Consider the following 18719-nt stretch of genomic DNA (forward strand, 5'->3'; position numbering starts at 1 on the left):
ACACACCACCACCACCACTCATACCACACACTACCACAACCACCACCACCACCACTCATACCACACTACCACAACCACCACCACCACCACTCATACCACACTACCACAACCACCACCACCACCACTCATACCACACTACCACAACCACCACCACCACCACTCATACCACACTACCACAACCACCACCACCAGCACTCATACCACACTACCACAACCACCACCACCACCACTCATACCACACTACCACAACCACACACACCACCACCACCCATACCACACACTACCACAACCACACACCACCACCACCACACATACCACACACTACCACAACCACACACCACCACCACCACCACCACTCATACCACACCACCACCTCTAATACCCCCATATAGCCTTAACAGATTGTTGGGGCAAGTGCTGTTAGTGAGCACCTATGAAGGCCAGAACGGTACACGAGGGGTGTGTGGTCAGCACCACGCCTGACTGCGTTTGTCTCCCCAGTAGCGATGCTTAACACACCGCACCAAGTACTCATTTAAGGCTGAGTATACCTATAGTTGTTGCGTGTACTATTACGTGTAATGAAGAAGGGGCATTGCCATAAACGTAGCCTCGCGTATATATATATTACCCTTCATAAGGCCACAGGGTCATCGATGGATGTGTAGGGTTATCGATGGATGTGTTAGGGTTATCGATGGATGTGTAGGGTTATCGATGGATGTGTAGAGTTATCGATGGATGTGTAGGGTTATCGATGGGTGTGTAGGGTTATCGATGGATGTGTTAGGGTTATCAATGGATGTGTAGGGTTATCGATGGATGTGTAGGGTTATCGATGGATGTGTAGAGTTATCGATGGATGTGTAGGGTTATCGATGGATGTGTAGAGTTATCGATGGATGTGTAGAGTTATCGATGGATGTGTAGGGTTATCGATGGATGTGTAGGGTTATCGATGGGTGTGTAGGGTTATCGATACGTTGTGTAGGGTTATCGTTGGGTGTGTAGGGTTATCGATGGATGTGTAGAGTTATCGATGGATGTGTAGAGTTATCGATGGATGTGTAGGGTTATCGATGGGTGTGTAGGGTTATCGATGGGTGTGTTAGGGTTATCGATGGATGTGTAGGGTTATCGATGGATGTGTAGAGTTATCGATGGATGTGTAGAGTTATCGATGGATGTGTAGGGTTATCGATGGATGTGTAGAGTTATCGATGGATGTGTTAGGGTTATCGATGGGTGTGTAGGGTTATCGAAGGATGTGTAGAGTTATCGATGGATGTGTCGGGTTATCGATGGGTGTGTAGGGTTATCGAAGGATGTGTAGAGTTATCGATGGGTGTGTAGGGTTATCGATGGGTGTGTAGGGTTATCGATGGATGTGTAGAGTTATCGATGGATGTGTTAGGGTTATCGATGGGTGTGTAGGGTTATCGAAGGATGTGTAGAGTTATCGATGGATGTGTCGGGTTATCGATGGGTGTGTAGGGTTATCGATGGATGTGTAGAGTTATCGATGGATGTGTTAGGGTTATCGATGGATGTGTAGGGTTATCGAAAGATGTGTAGAGTTATCGATGGATGTGTCGGGTTATCGATGGGTGTGTAGGGTTATCGATGGATGTGTTAGGGTTATCGATGGGTGTGTAGGGTTATCGATGGGTGTGTAGGGTTATCGATGGATGTGTTAGGGTTATCGATGGATGTGTAGGGTTATCGATGGATGTGTAGGGTTATCGATGGATGTGTAGAGTTATCGATGGATGTGTAGGGTTATCGATGGATGTGTAGAGTTATCGATGGATGTGTAGAGTTATCGATGGATGTGTAGGGTTATCGATGGATGTGTAGGGTTATCGATGGGTGTGTAGGGTTATCGATGGATGTGTAGGGTTATCGATGGATGTGTAGAGTTCCCTCTCTGCAGCATCCCCGCTCCTTTCCTGGGCCTCCCCTCGGTAGTCTCGGGGAGGCCCAGGACCGGTTCAGATATTAGTCACCGATGTTGCCCCTGAGCGGGAATCGAATCCGTGTTACCAGGTTCGTAGGGCAGCGTGCTAACCGCTGTACCACCACTCCCAAATACTGCACACCACACATACTGCCACACCACCACCACCCACTCATACAACACACCATCACCGCTCACCATCATACACCCTTTGCACTCATACCACTCACAGCCACCTCCAATACCATTCACATCACACCCACTTACACCTCACACATCACCAGCCGCACCACACACCCTATCATTCACGTACAGTACTCACCACACACCCCATCATTCACACACAGTACTCACCACACACCCTATCACTCACACACAGTACTCACCACACACCCCATCACTCACACACAGTACTCACCACACACCCCATCACTCACACAGTACTCACCACACACCCCATCACTCACACACAGTACTCACCACACACCCCATCACTCACACACAGTACTCACCACACACCCTATCATTCACGTACAGTACTCACCACACACCCCATCATTCACACACAGTACTCACCACACACCCTATCACTCACACACAGTACTCACCACACACCCCATCACTCACACACAGTACTCACCACACACCCCATCACTCACACACAGTACTCACCACACACCCCATCACTCACACACAGTACTCACCACACACCCTATCATTCACGTACAGTACTCACCACACACCCCATCATTCACACACAGTACTCACCACACACCCTATCACTCACACACAGTACTCACCACACACCCCATCACTCACACACAGTACTCACCACACACCCCATCACTCACACACAGTACTCACCACACACCCCATCACTCACACACAGTACTCACCACACACCCCATCACTCACACACAGTACTCACCACACACCCCATCACTCACACACAGTACTCACCACACACCCCATCACTCACACAGTACTCACAACACACCCTACCACTCACATACAGTACTCACCACACACCCCATCACTCACATACAGTACTCACCACACACCCTACCACTCACACACAGTACTCACTACACACCCCATCACTCACATACAGCACTCACCACACACCCTACCACTCACATACAGTACTCACCACACACCCTACCACTCACATACAGTACTCACCACACACCCCATCACTCACACAGTACTCACCACACACCCTACCACTCACACACAGTACTCACCACACACCCCATCACTCACATACAGTACTCACCACACACCCTACCACTCACACACAGTACTCACCACACACCCTATCACTCACACACAGTACTCACCACACACCCTACCACTCACACACAGTACTCACCACACACCCTACCACTCACACACAGTACTCACCACACACCCCATCACTCACACACAGTACTCACCACACACCCCATCACTCACACACAGTACTCACCACACACCCCATCACTCACACACAGTACTCACCACACACCCTATCACTCACACACAGTACTCACCACACACCCTATCACTCACACACAGTACTCACCACACACCCCATCACTCACACACAGTACTCACCACACACCCCATCACTCACACACAGTGCTCACCACACCCCCATCACTCACGCACAGTACTCACCACACACCCTACCACTCACACACAGTACTCACCACACACCCCATCACTCACACACAGTACTCACCACACACCCTGTCACTCACACACAGTGCTCACCACACACCCCATCACTCACACACAGTACTCACCACACACCCCATCACTCACACACAGTACTCACCACACACCCCATCACTCACACACAGTGCTCACCACACACCCCATCACTCACACACAGTACTCACCACACACCCTACCACTCACACACAGTACTCACCACACACCCCATCACTCACACACAGTGCTCACCACACACCCCATCACTCACGCACAGTACTCACCACACACCCTACCACTCACACACAGTACTCACCACACACCCCATCACTCACACACAGTACTCACCACACACCCCATTACTCACACACAGTACTCACCACACACCCTACCACTCACACACAGTACTCACCACACACCCCATCACTCACGCACAGTACTCACCACACACCCCATCACTCACACACAGTGCTCACCACACACCCCATCACTCACGCACAGTACTCACCACACACCCTACCACTCACACACAGTACTCACCACACACCCCATCACTCACACACAGTACTCACCACACACCCTACCACTCACACACAGTACTCACCACACACCCCATCACTCACACACAGTACTCACCACACACCCCATCATTCACACACAGTACTCACCACACACCCTACCACTCACACACAGTGCTCACCACACACCCCATCACTCACACACAGTACTCACCACACACCCCATCACTCACACACAGTGCTCACCACACACCCCATCACTCACGCACAGTACTCACCACACACCCTATCACTCACACACAGTACTCACCACACACCCTACCACTCACACACAGTACTCACCACACACCCCATCACTCACACACAGTACTCACCACACACCCTATCACTCACGCACAGTACTCACCACACACCCCATCACTCACACACAGTACTCACCACACACCCCATCACTCACACACAGTACTCACCACACACCCCATCACTCACACACAGTACTCACCACACACCCCATCACTCACACACAGTACTCACCACACACCCCATCACTCACACACAGTGCTCACCACACACCCCATCACTCACGCACAGTACTCACCACACACCCTACCACTCACACACAGTACTCACCACACACCCTATCACTCACACACAGTACTCACTACACACCCCTGCCATCCACACACCGAGACAACACACGCATACCACACACCCTACAACCTACATCCTTGCTGCACGCACACCACCCTACACCACACCCCCCCCACACACACCACACTACCCCCACAACACATCCACACCCCACTCACACACACACACCACCCTACCCCACACCACACGCACACCCCCACACCCCACACTACCCCCACAACACATCCACACCCCACTCACACACACACACCACCCTACCCCACACCACACGCACACCCCCCCACACACACCACACTACCCCCACAACACATCCACACCCCACTCACACACACACACCACCCCCACAACACACGCACACCCCACACACACACACAACACCCTGCCCCACCTCCCGCCACCATCGCCCCTCCCCTCGGCGTCTCCGCTCTCGACGCCACTGCGATTGATCCATCGCAGCCCCCCCCCCCCCGTGTCTCCTTCTCGTGTCTCGAGCCCAGATGTCCGATAAGGGGGGGGGGTGGGGGTCATTGAGACACAATACGGGTCCGTGTGACCCCGCTCATGTATAGCCTCATCGCCTACAGTAGCACCTACATCATCACCTACAGCATCACCTACATCATCACCTACATCATCACCTACATCATCACCTACATCATCACCTACATCATCACCTACATCAGAATCGACAGCATCACCTACATCATCACCTACATCATCACCTACATCATCACCTACATCATCACCTACATCATCACCTACATCATCACTAACATCATCACCTACAGCATCACCTACATCATCACCTACATCATCACCTACATCAGAATCGACAGCATCACCTACATCATCACCTACATCATCACCTACATCATCACCTACATCATCACCTACATCATCACCTACATCATCACTAACATCATCACCTACATCATCACCTACATCAGCATCGACAGCATCACCTACATCATCACCTACATCATCACCTACAGCATCATCTACATCACCTACAGCATCACCTACAGCATCACCTACATCATAACCTACATCATCACCTACATCATCACCTACATAATCACCTACATCATCACCTACATCATCACCTACATAATCACCTACATCATCACCTACAGCATCACCTACATCATCACCTACAGCATCACCTACATCAGAATCGACAGCATCACCTACATCATCACCTACATCATCATCTACATCATCACCTACATCATCACCTACATCATCACCTACATCATCACCTACATCATCACCTACATCAGCATCGACAGCATCACCTACATCATCACCTACATCATCACCTACATCATCACCTACATCAGCATCGACAGCATCACCTACATCATCACCTACATCATCACCTACAGCATCATCTACATCACCTACAGCATCACCTACAGCATCACCTACATCATAACCTACATCATCACCTACATCATCACCTACATAATCACCTACATCATCACCTACATCATCACCTACATAATCACCTACATCATCACCTACAGCATCACCTACATCATCACCTACAGCATCACCTACAGCATCACCTACATCAGAATCGACAGCATCACCTACATCATCACCTACATCATCATCTACATCATCACCTACATCATCACCTACATCATCACCTACATCATCACCTACATCATCACCTACATCAGCATCGACAGCATCACCTACATCATCACCTACATCAGCATCGACAGCATCACCTACATCATCACCTACATCAGCATCTACATCATCACCTATAGCATCACTAACATCATCACCTACATCATCACCTACATCATCACCTACATCAGCATCGACAGCATCACCTACATCATCACCTACATCATCACCTACATCATCACCTACATCATCATCTACAGCATCACCTACATCATCACCTACATCATCACTAACATCATCACCTACATCATCACCTACATCATCACCTACATCATCACCTACATCATCACCTACAGCATCACCTACATCATCACCTACATCATCACCTACATCAGCACCTACATCATCACCTACATCATCACCTACAGCATCACCTACATCATCACCTACATCATCACTAACATCATCACCTACAGCATCACCTACATCATCACCTACATCATCACCTACATCATCACCTACATCAGCATCTACATCATCACCTACATCATCACCTACATCATCACCTACATCATCACCTACATCATCACCTACAGCATCACCTACATCATCACCTACATCATCACCTACATCAGCATCTACATCATCACCTACATCATCACCTACATCATCACCTACATCATCACCTACATCATCACCTACAGCATCACCTACATCATCACCTACATCAGCATCGACAGCATCACCTACATCATCACCTACAGCATCACCTACATCAGCATCGACAGCATCACCTACAGCATCACCTACATCATCACCTACAGCATCACCTACAGCATCACCTACATCATCACCTACATCATCACCTACATCATCATCACCTACATCATCACCTACAGCATCACCTACAGCATCACCTACAGCATCACCTACATCATCACCTACAGCATCACCTACAGCATCACCTACATCAGCATCGACAGCATCACCTACATCATCACCTACATCATCACCTACATCATCACCTACAGCATCACCTACATCATCACCTACATCATCACCTACAGCATCACCTACATCATCGCCTACATCATCACCTACAGCATCACCTACAGCATCACCTACATCATCACCTACATCATCACCTACAGCATCACCTACATCAGCATCGACAGCATCACCTACAGCATCACCTACATCATCATCTACAGCATCACCTACATCATCACCTACAGCATCACCTACATCATCACCTACATCATCACCTACATCATCACCTACATCATCACCTACATCATCACCTACAGCATCACCTACATCATCACCTACATCATCACCTACAGCATCACCTACATCATCACCTACATCATCACCTACATCATCACCTACATCATCACCTACAGCATCACCTACATCATCACCTACATCATCACCTACAGCATCATCTACATCATCACCTACAGCATCACCTACATCATCACCTACATCATCACTTACATCATCACCTACATCATCACCTACATCATCACCTACATCAGCATCGACAGCATCACCTACATCAGCATCGACAGCATCACGTACAGCATCACCTACATCAGCACCTACATCATCACTGACATCATCACCTACATCAGCATCGACAGCATCACCTACATCATCACCTACATCATCACTGACATCATCACCTACAGCATCACGTACAGCATCACCTACATCATCACCTACAGCATCACCTACATCATCACCTACATCAGCATCTACATCATCACCTACATCATCACATACATCATCACCTACATCAGCATCTACATCATCACCTACAGCATCACCTACATCATCACGTACAGCATCACCTACATCATCACCTACAGCATCACCTACATCATCACCTACATCAGCATCTACATCATCACCTACATCATCACCTACATCATCACCTACATCAGCATCGACAGCATCACCTACAGCATCACCTACATCATCACCTACATCAGCATCTACATCATCACCTACATCATCACCTACATCATCACCTACATCAGCATCGACAGCATCACCTACAGCATCACCTACATCATCACCTACATCATCACCTACATCATCACCTACATCATCATCACCTACATCATCATCACCTACATCATCATCACCTACATAATCATCACCTACATCATCATCACCATGGGAGCAGCTACCTATTGCCACGGGGTGTCTGTGCAAGATCCGACTGTGGGCCCCCTCCCTTCTCCCAACTCGCTTTTACTGAAATAGTTCCGGATATTTATATATATATAACTATACTATATATGCTATTTGAGTTGTAATCAACAGTAAATATATATATAACTATACTATATATTACTTGAGCTGCACTGTGTGTTTGGTTTAGAGAATGACAGTCTCACAGTGACAGTGTACAAGCATGTAAAGGTGACAATACTGACAATTAAGTTCATCGTGCGTCTTGCTTCCATGCCGGCCCATGTCTGCTCTGGGCTGTCCTCAAAGGGGGTGGATCGCGCGACTTGACGTTGCTCTCTCGACACGATGATAACCAAGACGCGTTACTCGTCGGGCTTGCTTCGTGGTAGACCGCGGGTACATTTTTCACGAGTTTTAGTTTGCTGAAAGACCTCTCTGTGGACGCCGCTGTGACTCTTAACGCCACTGCCAGATTTGACAAAAACCCACTCAAGATTCCTCTTCGGTATGAAATTCAATTTGTCGAGGGCATTTCTGCACTCGCTCAGAAGGCGGCTCGCTCGCAGGGTACATCTGCTGAGCGATGTCTTTGGGACATCCCGTGATGTGGCGGCACATCGCCTCACCGACTCTTCCAAAAATCCTCCTCGGATATTTCATTAATCTCAAGGATGAAACGAAATGTGTCTGAAATCTGGCTTCGATTCTCAAATCTGTCATCAAGTTCACTGCGAGCTGTGTCACCGATGGCATGAAACCCTTAGTCGCGCTCTGCCTGCAAGTGACGTGACTGACGGAGCGAGGGCGACGCGTGTGCATGGCAGTCAGCACGCAGCCCTGGTGCTGCTCAGTACAAGCACAAGCAGTAACCCTGAAAGCCTAACGACAAAAACCAACAACATCATCACGAGTTCGACTTCCCTAATCGAACCAAGCAAACGTCCCTCTCTAAAACCATCGCCGGCAAGACCTCCCAGACTCTATGGTCTTCCCAAGATCCATAAAGAAGGCACCCCGCTACGACCCATCGTGTCGACGATAAACTCCCCTACTTACAAACTAGCCCGGTTTCTATCAGATACTCTGCTCCCCTTCACATGCAAGACCTCTTCGGCAGTACTCAACTCAACCCAATTAGTCTCTATGGTTAAGGACATGGTACTATATCCTGATGACATCCTCGTCAGTTTTGATGTAGTATCTCTGTTTACCAAAGTTCCAGTACCGGACACCCTAACAATAATTGAGGACTTAGTCCAACATGGATTGAATTCTGATGTACCTGCGCTGGTTAGGCATTGCCTCACCAACACCTATTTTACCTGGAATGGTACCTTCTACAAACAGAATGAGGGTACCCCTATGGGCTCCCCCTTGTCACCAGTGATAGCCAACATGTTCATGGAAAAGTTTGAATCAGACGCCATCCAGACATCCACCCTGCATCCTTCCCTGTGGAAGAGGTATGTGGATGACACTTTCGTCATCTGGCCACATGGCCTCCCAGCATTGAACCACTTCTTGGACCACATCAATTCCAGACACCCATCCATCAGATTCACCATGGAAGTGGAGAAAGATGGTAAACTACCATTCTTGGATATTCTGTTTGAGAGGAGGCCTGACGGATCCTTGGGACATTCTGTCTACAGGAAAGCCACCCACACAGATTCCTACTTGAAACCGGATTCCCACCACCACCCATCTCAAAATAATTCTCTCATCAAAACGCTATACCACAGAGCCCATGGCATTTCTGACCAACACCACCTGGCCGGTGAATTAAGACATGTACATCGGGCCCTCAGGATGAACGGATACTCTGACCGCACCATACGCCAAGCTGTTTCTCCCACCATACAGAAACAGCCACATGAAACTCCGACCAAAACTATCACGTTGCCATACATAGCAGGCGTGACCAAAAAGATCTCCAAAATTCTAAACAAACATAAGATCCAAGTCCGATTCAGTACAGTGCATAAAATCCGTGATCTGATTCCATCTGTGAAGGATGTCGTTCCTGACTTACAGTATCCTGGAGTCTACAAACTGAGTTGCAGTTGTGGTGATTGCTACATTGGAGAAACGAAACGTCATGTTTCTGATCGTGTCCGCGAGCACAAGTCAGATCTGAAACACGGCAGAACTGATTCTTCGGCTGTTGCCGATCATTGCTACAACTCTGTGGGCTCTCATGAAATTGTCTTTTCCGAGACCAAGGTGCTCTGCAAACCTCCCGGCTACCATCAAAGGTTTGTACACGAAGCCATACAAATATACAAACACAGACATAATTTCAACCGTGATGAGGGTTACAAACTGAGTAATCATTGGAAAGATGTGATTAACCATGCAAAAAAGATGTAACTACACTTATTTGGACCATCTTATTTGACAGACAACTATTACAGGTTATTGATAGACAGCCAGTTTGTTGTTTTACCAGTTTTAGTTTATACTTGCTTTCTTTTTTCACACTTTTGTTATGTATGCTAGGTGTTAGTTACAAACCGCACCTCTCCATAACTTCTTAGTCTTAAGCCTCACCTTACCATATTAATAAAAAGTGTGCCGATCCTGGCCCTTCCCCCCTCAACTATTATATATACGGGGTGGTATTTCTTGTGATCTCTCATTTACTTGATACAGCTGTCGTGGCTGAGACGGTTCCACCTGAAGATGGAGGCTTGTGTTGCTTCCGAAACGTCGTGATTTTTTATTTTGTTTATTTTACTTTTATTAATGAACATTTTTTACCTACGTGACTTTACCGAAAAAATCTAAGAATATGAATCCTTGCAGTCACGAAAGCTTCAAATCTAGAACCTACCAGATTTTACACTGCGAGCATTTTTCGTAAATATATATTTTTCATTTGTAACAATATTTGGTTGGCATGTATGGTTAATTGTAAAGAAAATACATTTCCTGAAGACACTTGTTACTTGTTTATCTGTTGATTCGGGGCCCCCTTGTGGCCGACTGGGACCCTACCTGTCGTATAACGCTGCCACCCAACCATTGTTGCACGCCTAATCATCACAACCTCGCCTACAGCCTCACCTACAGCATCATCATCTACAGCCTCACCAACAGCATCATCTACAGCCTCAGCTACAGCCGCGGTACACGACGACCCGATCAGAGTTTTGCTTGCCAATGAATCGATTTCAATCAATAGATTTCAAACCAATCAATCGGTAATTTTAAAGATTGCTGCCCCGATCGACTTCGAGCAACTGCCAGATCGACTGAGCTGAAAGTGCTACGATCAACTTCTCTTCACCGACCCGCAAACCCCCACCCCGCCCGCTGGTGCTCGGCTGTTGCGGAGTCGCCAATTCTCCGCCGGAGGACAGAACACAGCGCAGAGTTCGCTGCTCATCATCGTCTCCGAGCTTTATGTTTTTATGTTGTTTCGCCAACCTGTCCTCCCTCGCAAGCATTCACGAACGGGAGGAGAGGAGACAGGGCGGACCAGCTACACTGCCACACACTGGCGTCTCCAGTGAGTTGTTTGATCCACGGATCACGGTGGGGGGGGGGGGGGTGCGGGGAGTCGCAGTTCTCACTTGGAACATCGCCCGCAACCCGCGGCCTGCACATTTGCTGCGGGAGTGTGCGCACCAAGACGGGGGCGACGTGCTCCACAAAGTGACACTGCAGGCGACTCGAACCGTGCTCTCGGTCGCTCGGATGGCTGGTCGCAGATGCCAACGGTGACATTTCTGACGAAGTCGAATCATCGAATGGATGGCAAGAAGGGCGTCGTTGGCATCGTAATGTGGAAGGACTAGCAGCCGATCCAAATCAGCTTGAAGCAATGTGCAGGCCTCCGCTCCGCCGTACAACAGCAGCACTGACAACACACAGCGCTGGTAAAACTCTCAATTTCGTGGCCAGACTTAAACCTTTCTGGGACCAAATGCGCTTCAAATAACAACGGTGATTTTTTATCAAAGATCCTGCACCTACAGCCCCAGCTGCAGCTCACACGGACAGCCTCACAGCTGAGTGTCTCACCTACAGCCCCAGCTACAGCTCACACAGACAGCCTCACAGCTGAGTGTCTCACCTACAGCTCACACAGACAGCCTCACAGCTGAGTGTCCCAGCCCCAGCTACAGCTCACACGGACAGCCTCACAGCTGAGTGTCCCACCTACAGCCCCAGCTACAGCTCACACGGACAGCCTCACAGCTGAGTGTCCCAGCTACAGCCCCAGCTACAGCTCACACGGACAGCCTCACGGCTGAGTATCCCACCTACAGCCCCAGCTCACACAGACAGCCTCATAGCTGAGTGTCCCACCTACAGCTCACACGGACAGCCTCACAGCTGAGTATCCCACCTACAGCCCCAGCTCACACAGACAGCCTCATAGCTGAGTGTCCCACCTACAGCTCACACGGACAGCCTCACAGCTGAGTGTCCCACCTACAGCCCACGGTCCCGAGGGGAGGGGCGGAGGGGCAAGGGGGTCACGTGGGGGATGGGGCACAGGGGTCACGGCGGGGGACGGGGCAGCTCCCTTGACCCCCGCATCAATATTTCACGCCACCGTGGTGATGATGAGGGAGGCTTTGGGGGGTGGGGGAGGTTAATGGGTCGGTGGGGGGGGGCAACATTCGAGTTGGGGGTCGCTCCACGTGAGCCCTGGTGAAGCGGCCACACGGGGGCAGTGGTGGAGGGGGTAGTGAGCGAGGGGTGGATGGTGTTAGTTGTGAGGTCCCCTTCAGGGGCCCCTGGGAGTGAGGGTGTCAGGATGTCAGGATCACCACCAGTGTGACCATCAACTCACTCACTCGCCACTGGTGTAAACATCAACGCATTCACTCACCCATCCACCAGCTCACTCACCACTGTTGTACCCATCGACTGCATCAGAACCATCAATACATGTAACATTAAAGACAAGGCGCAGCAGTGCGATTGTGTTTCGATTTAAAGCTTTCGTGACTGCAGGGATTCATCTTCTTGGTTCTTTCGGTAAAGTCACGTAGAAGGGAAGTAATAAAATAATAAAAATAAAACATAATAACATAATTCTCACGACGTTTCGGCCACAACGCAAGCAGCCGTCCTCAGGTGAAAACCAGGTCTGTCGAGGCGACAGCGTCTGAATGAAACAGCACACGTGCTTGCAGCATATATATAAGCTAGGTTGGAAGGGGGGGAAAGGGCGCCTTGACAAAAGAATTTGCATATCAAGAGGAATTTAGCATATTTATGGGATTAGTACTACTTATGCCCGTGCATTATGCAGGATTAGCAGCATCAAAGGGAGGGGATAGGGGTAGCATTAATAAAGGGAAGGAGTGTTAATAGTATGTAGCTGCAGTAACTAAAACCACCACGTAAAAAACTGAAGTATAAACTACATAGTATCATCAGTATACTAAATATACTCTACAATAAGCTGAGTTACTAGTAAGTAATACATTACAATTCTACGTCGTAAAAATATAATATGCTTCCATCTAAACTTTTTTCTCTTACATCACACAAGTCTACACCGTACTATATACTGCCATAGACAACCCCAACATTAAATTATATACTGTATTGCTATAAACTACCCTAAACCTTATACACTGTAATATTACACTATGTATTATTCTACCCACCCTAATGTATATCACACTGCTGTATACACAGAGATACACAGAGACGCATAGAGATACACAGAGATGCACATAGATACACAGAGATACACAGATACGCATAGAGACAAACAGAGATACACAGAGACACAGAGATACACAGAGACACAGAGATACACAGAGATGCACAGAGATGCATAGAGACCCATAGAGACGCGTATAGACTCAAAGATACATAGAGACGCATAGAGACTCAGACATACATAGATATACATTACAGATAGGTCATAGTAGTATGGACCGTATAGTAAACTCATCAACACACAGAGATGTATAGATACCCAGAGACTCATAGAGACATTCATGGCAAGCCACAGTCGTGTGACATGGCCATGCAACCCGCAGCAGCGACATCGCCTCCACTAAGTCCACTCAGCAGCAGCAGCAGCGACATCGCCTCCACGACTGCGGACAAACTCGGCATGACCCTCCTGAAAGCGAATCTTGAGACTCAGCGAGGCACTCCATGAGGTGAAAGAAGCGTTACGAACGAATGCATGACATTAAATACAATAAATAATCAGCAGCTCCGATCAATTCACTGATGGATGGAAGAGGTGTGAGGGCCCCGTTTCTCAGAGGGTCCGAGAACCCCTCGCCCCTCTCCCCCAACATCAACCCCCGACCCCAACTCACCCAGTCAGGGGTCCAATCGGGGGTGCAGTCGTGCGCGGGGCTCGTCATCCCCTCGCCGCCCCCCTGGCACGACCCCAGGCTGGGCAGGCGCTCCCGGCAAGGGGGTCCCGGGTCCCCCTCGGCGAGGCCGTCCCCGCAGCCCCCCGTCAGGGAGTCGACGCTGTGCAGGGACGGGGGGTCCCACAGGGAGCCCCAGGGGCCCCGCAGGGAGCCCCAGGGGTCCCCGTCGCCGTCGGGGCTGCGGATCGCGGGTCCCCCTCGCTCCCTCCGGGGTCCCCTCGGCCGCCGAGCGTCGCGACGGGGACCCGGGCCCCTTCGGGCGCCGCAGGGGCGAGCGGCGGCCCCAGCGAGCCCGCGGGCCCTGGCTCCCCTTGCCCCGCGGGGACTTGGGCCCCTGAAGGGACCTCCCGGTCGCCGCGGGCGGGGTCCGTCGTGACGGCGAGGGGGTCTCGGCTCTGGAGAGGGGGTCTGGGTCCCCCTGAGAGGCCCCGCGCCGGGAGGAGATGGGGTCCCTTTTCCAGGACGCGCGAGCCCCGGGCCCTTTGGATCTCGCGGAGCCTCGCTCGGAGGGAGCCCGGCTTGGGGAGGCCCCGTGGGAGGGAGCCCTCTCCGTACACCCCTTGTCCGAGCGGACCCTGGTCACGACACCACCACCCCCCCCTGTGTCTGGGGTCCCTGTCTCTGGGGGGGGCCGCGTCCGAGGGGCTCCGCTCTGCGGGACCCCCGCCTCGTGAGGGAGCCCCCCTCTCAGCGGGACCCCCAGAGGGCAGCAGAAGTTGTCGCGCCATTGTCGAGAAGCGGCCAGAGGGCCAGGAGCCTGCGGCCCTGCGCTCCATAACCCCTCCCCTACTCACCACCCTCACCTCCTCACCTTTATCACCTCACCACTCTCACCTCCTCACCACTCTCACCTCCTCACCTCTAGCATCACCAACTCACCTCGAGCATCACCTCACCACTCTCACCTCACCACCACTCTCACCTCCTCACCACTCTCACCTCCTCACCTCTATCATCACCTCACCACTCTCACCACTCTCACCTCCTCACCACCACTCTCACCTCCTCACTACGCTCACCTCCTCACCTCTAGCATCACCTCACCACTCTCACCACTCTCACCTCCTCACCACTCTCACCTCATCACCACCACTCACCTCTATCATCACCTCCTCACCTCTATCATCACCTCACCACTCTCACCTCCTCACCACTCTCACCTCCTCACCACTCTCACCTCCTCACCACTCTCACCTCATCACCACCACTCACCTCACCACTCTCACCTCCTCACCTCTATCATCACCTCCTCACCACTCTTACCTCCTCACCACCACTCTCACCTCCTCACCACTCTCACCTCCTCACCTCTAGCATCACCTCACCACTCTCACCTCCTCACCACTCTCACCTCCTCTTCACCTCACCACTCTCACCTCCTCACCTCTCTCACCTCCTCATCCACTTTCTCTCTCCTCTCACCAAATCTCCGCCTCCCTTTACCTCCCTCACCGGCTCACCTTTGCCAGTTCCTCAGCTCTCTCTCTCTCTCTCGCACCACCTCTTCGCACCGCCTCCTCACCGCCAACTCCTCGCTGCGCTCACCTCCGCTCACTCAGATCTCAACGCCTCACCCATATATCCTCACCGCAATGCACATCGAGTGTTTCACCTCACCATCACTTCCTCACCTCGCCCTTCCCTCGCCTCACCACTCTCCCCTCGCTCTCCCCTCGCTCTCCCCTCCCTCCCCTCACTCTCCCCTCCCTCCCCTCACTCTCCCTCCCTCCCCTCACTCTCCCCTCCCTCCCCTCACTCTCCCCTCCCTCCCCTCACTCTCCCCTCCCTCCCCCTCACTCTCCCCTCCCTCCCTCCCTCCCCTCACTCTCCCCTCCCTCCCTCCCTCCCCTCACTCTCCCCTCCCTCCCTCCCCTCACTCTCCCCTCCCTCCCTCCCCTCACTCTCCCCTCCCTCCCTCCCCTCACTCTCCCCTCCCTCCCTCCCCTCACTCTCCCCTCCCTCCCTCCCCTCACTCTCCCCTCCCTCCCCCTCACTCTCCCCTCCCTCCCCTCACTCTCCCCTCCCTCCCCTCCCTCTCCCCTCCCTCCCCTCCCTTCCCCTCACTCTCCCCTCCCTCCCCTCCCTCCCCTCGCTCTCCCCTCCCTCCCCTCGCTCTCCCCTCCCTCCCCTCGCTCTCCCCTCCCTCCCCTCGCTCTCCCCTCCCTCCCCTCGCTCTCCCCTCCCTCCCCTCGCTCTCCCCTCCCTCCCCTCGCTCTCCCCCTCCCTCCCCTCGCTCTCCCCTCCCTCCCCTCGCTCTCCCCTCCCTCCCCTCGCTCTCCCCCTCGCTCTCCCCTCACTCTCCCCTCACTCTCCCCGCCACTCTCTTTACGCTCCTGTCACCTGCGCGTCTCTCTCCGTCTCGCTGTGGATCGCGACTGTGCTGGTTATGAATGAGTCGGGATGATGGTGAGGGGCGGGGTGAGGGGGGGAGGGGGGGAGGGGGTGTGGGTGAGGGGAGGGGTGAGTGGGGTGAGGAATTGATTGGCGAGGTCGCGAGTCTAATTGAGGCTCTAAGTGGCTGCCGCTGTTCCCGCGGGGAACAAGATCCCCTTCTCACCTGCTCCCCCACTCTCTCACTGCTCCCCCCACCCACTCTCTCCCTGCTCCCCCCACCCCCCTGCTCCCCCACTCTCTCACTGCTCCCCCCACCCACTCTCTCCTTGCTCCCCCCACCCCCCCCCTGCTTCCCCACTCTCTCACTGCTCCCCCCACTCTCTCACTGCTCCCCCACTCTCTCACTGCTCCCCCCACTCTCTCACTGCTCCCCCACCCCCCCCCCCCTTGCTCCCCCCACTCTCTCACTGCTCCCCCCACTCTATCACTGCTCCCCCCACTCTCTCACTGCTCCCCCACTCTCTCACTGCTCCCCCCACTCTCTCACTGCTCCCCCACCCCCCCCCCCCTTGCTCCCCCACTCTCTCACTGCTCCCCCCACTCTATCACTGCTCCCCCACTCTCTCACTGCTCCCCCACTCTCTCACTGCTCCCCCCACCCCCCCCCCCCTGCTCCCCCACTCTCTCCCTGCTCCCCCACTCTCTCACTGCTCCCCCCACCCCCCCCCCCCTGCTCCCCCACTCTCTCCCTGCTCCCCCACTCTCTTCCTGCTCCCGCAATCTCTCCCTGCTCACCCCCCACTCTCCCCCTGCTCCCCCCCACTCTCCCCCTGCTCCCCCCCACTCTCCCCTTGCTCCCCCCCCACTCTCCCCCTGCTCCCCCCACTCTCCCCCTGCTCCCCCCCACTCTCCCCCTGCTCCCCCCCACTCTCTCTCTGCTCCCCCACTCTCTCACTGCTCCCCCCACTCTCTCACTGCTCCCACCACCCCCCCCCCTGCTCCCCCACCCCCCCCCCTGCTCCCCCACTCTCTCACTGCTCCCCCCACTCTATCACTGCTCCCCCCACTCTCTCACTGCTCCCCCCACTCTCTCACTGCTCCCCCCACTCTCTCACTGCTCCCCCCACTCTCTCACTGCTCCCCCCACTCTCTCACTGCTCCCCCACTCTCTCCCTGCTCCCCCACTCTCTCCCTGCTCCCCCACTCTCTCACTGCTCCCCCACTCTCTCCCTGCTCCCCCACTCTCTCCCTGCTCCCCCACTCTCTCCCTGCTCCCCCCACTCTCTCACTGCTCCCCCCACTCTCTCACTGCTCCCCCCACTCTCTCCCTGCTCCCCCACTCTCTCCTGCTCCCCCACTCTC

Source organism: Lampetra fluviatilis, chromosome 56 (assembly GCF_964198595.1).
Source record: "Lampetra fluviatilis chromosome 56, kcLamFluv1.1, whole genome shotgun sequence".
NCBI classification, from domain to species: Eukaryota; Metazoa; Chordata; class Hyperoartia; order Petromyzontiformes; family Petromyzontidae; genus Lampetra; species Lampetra fluviatilis.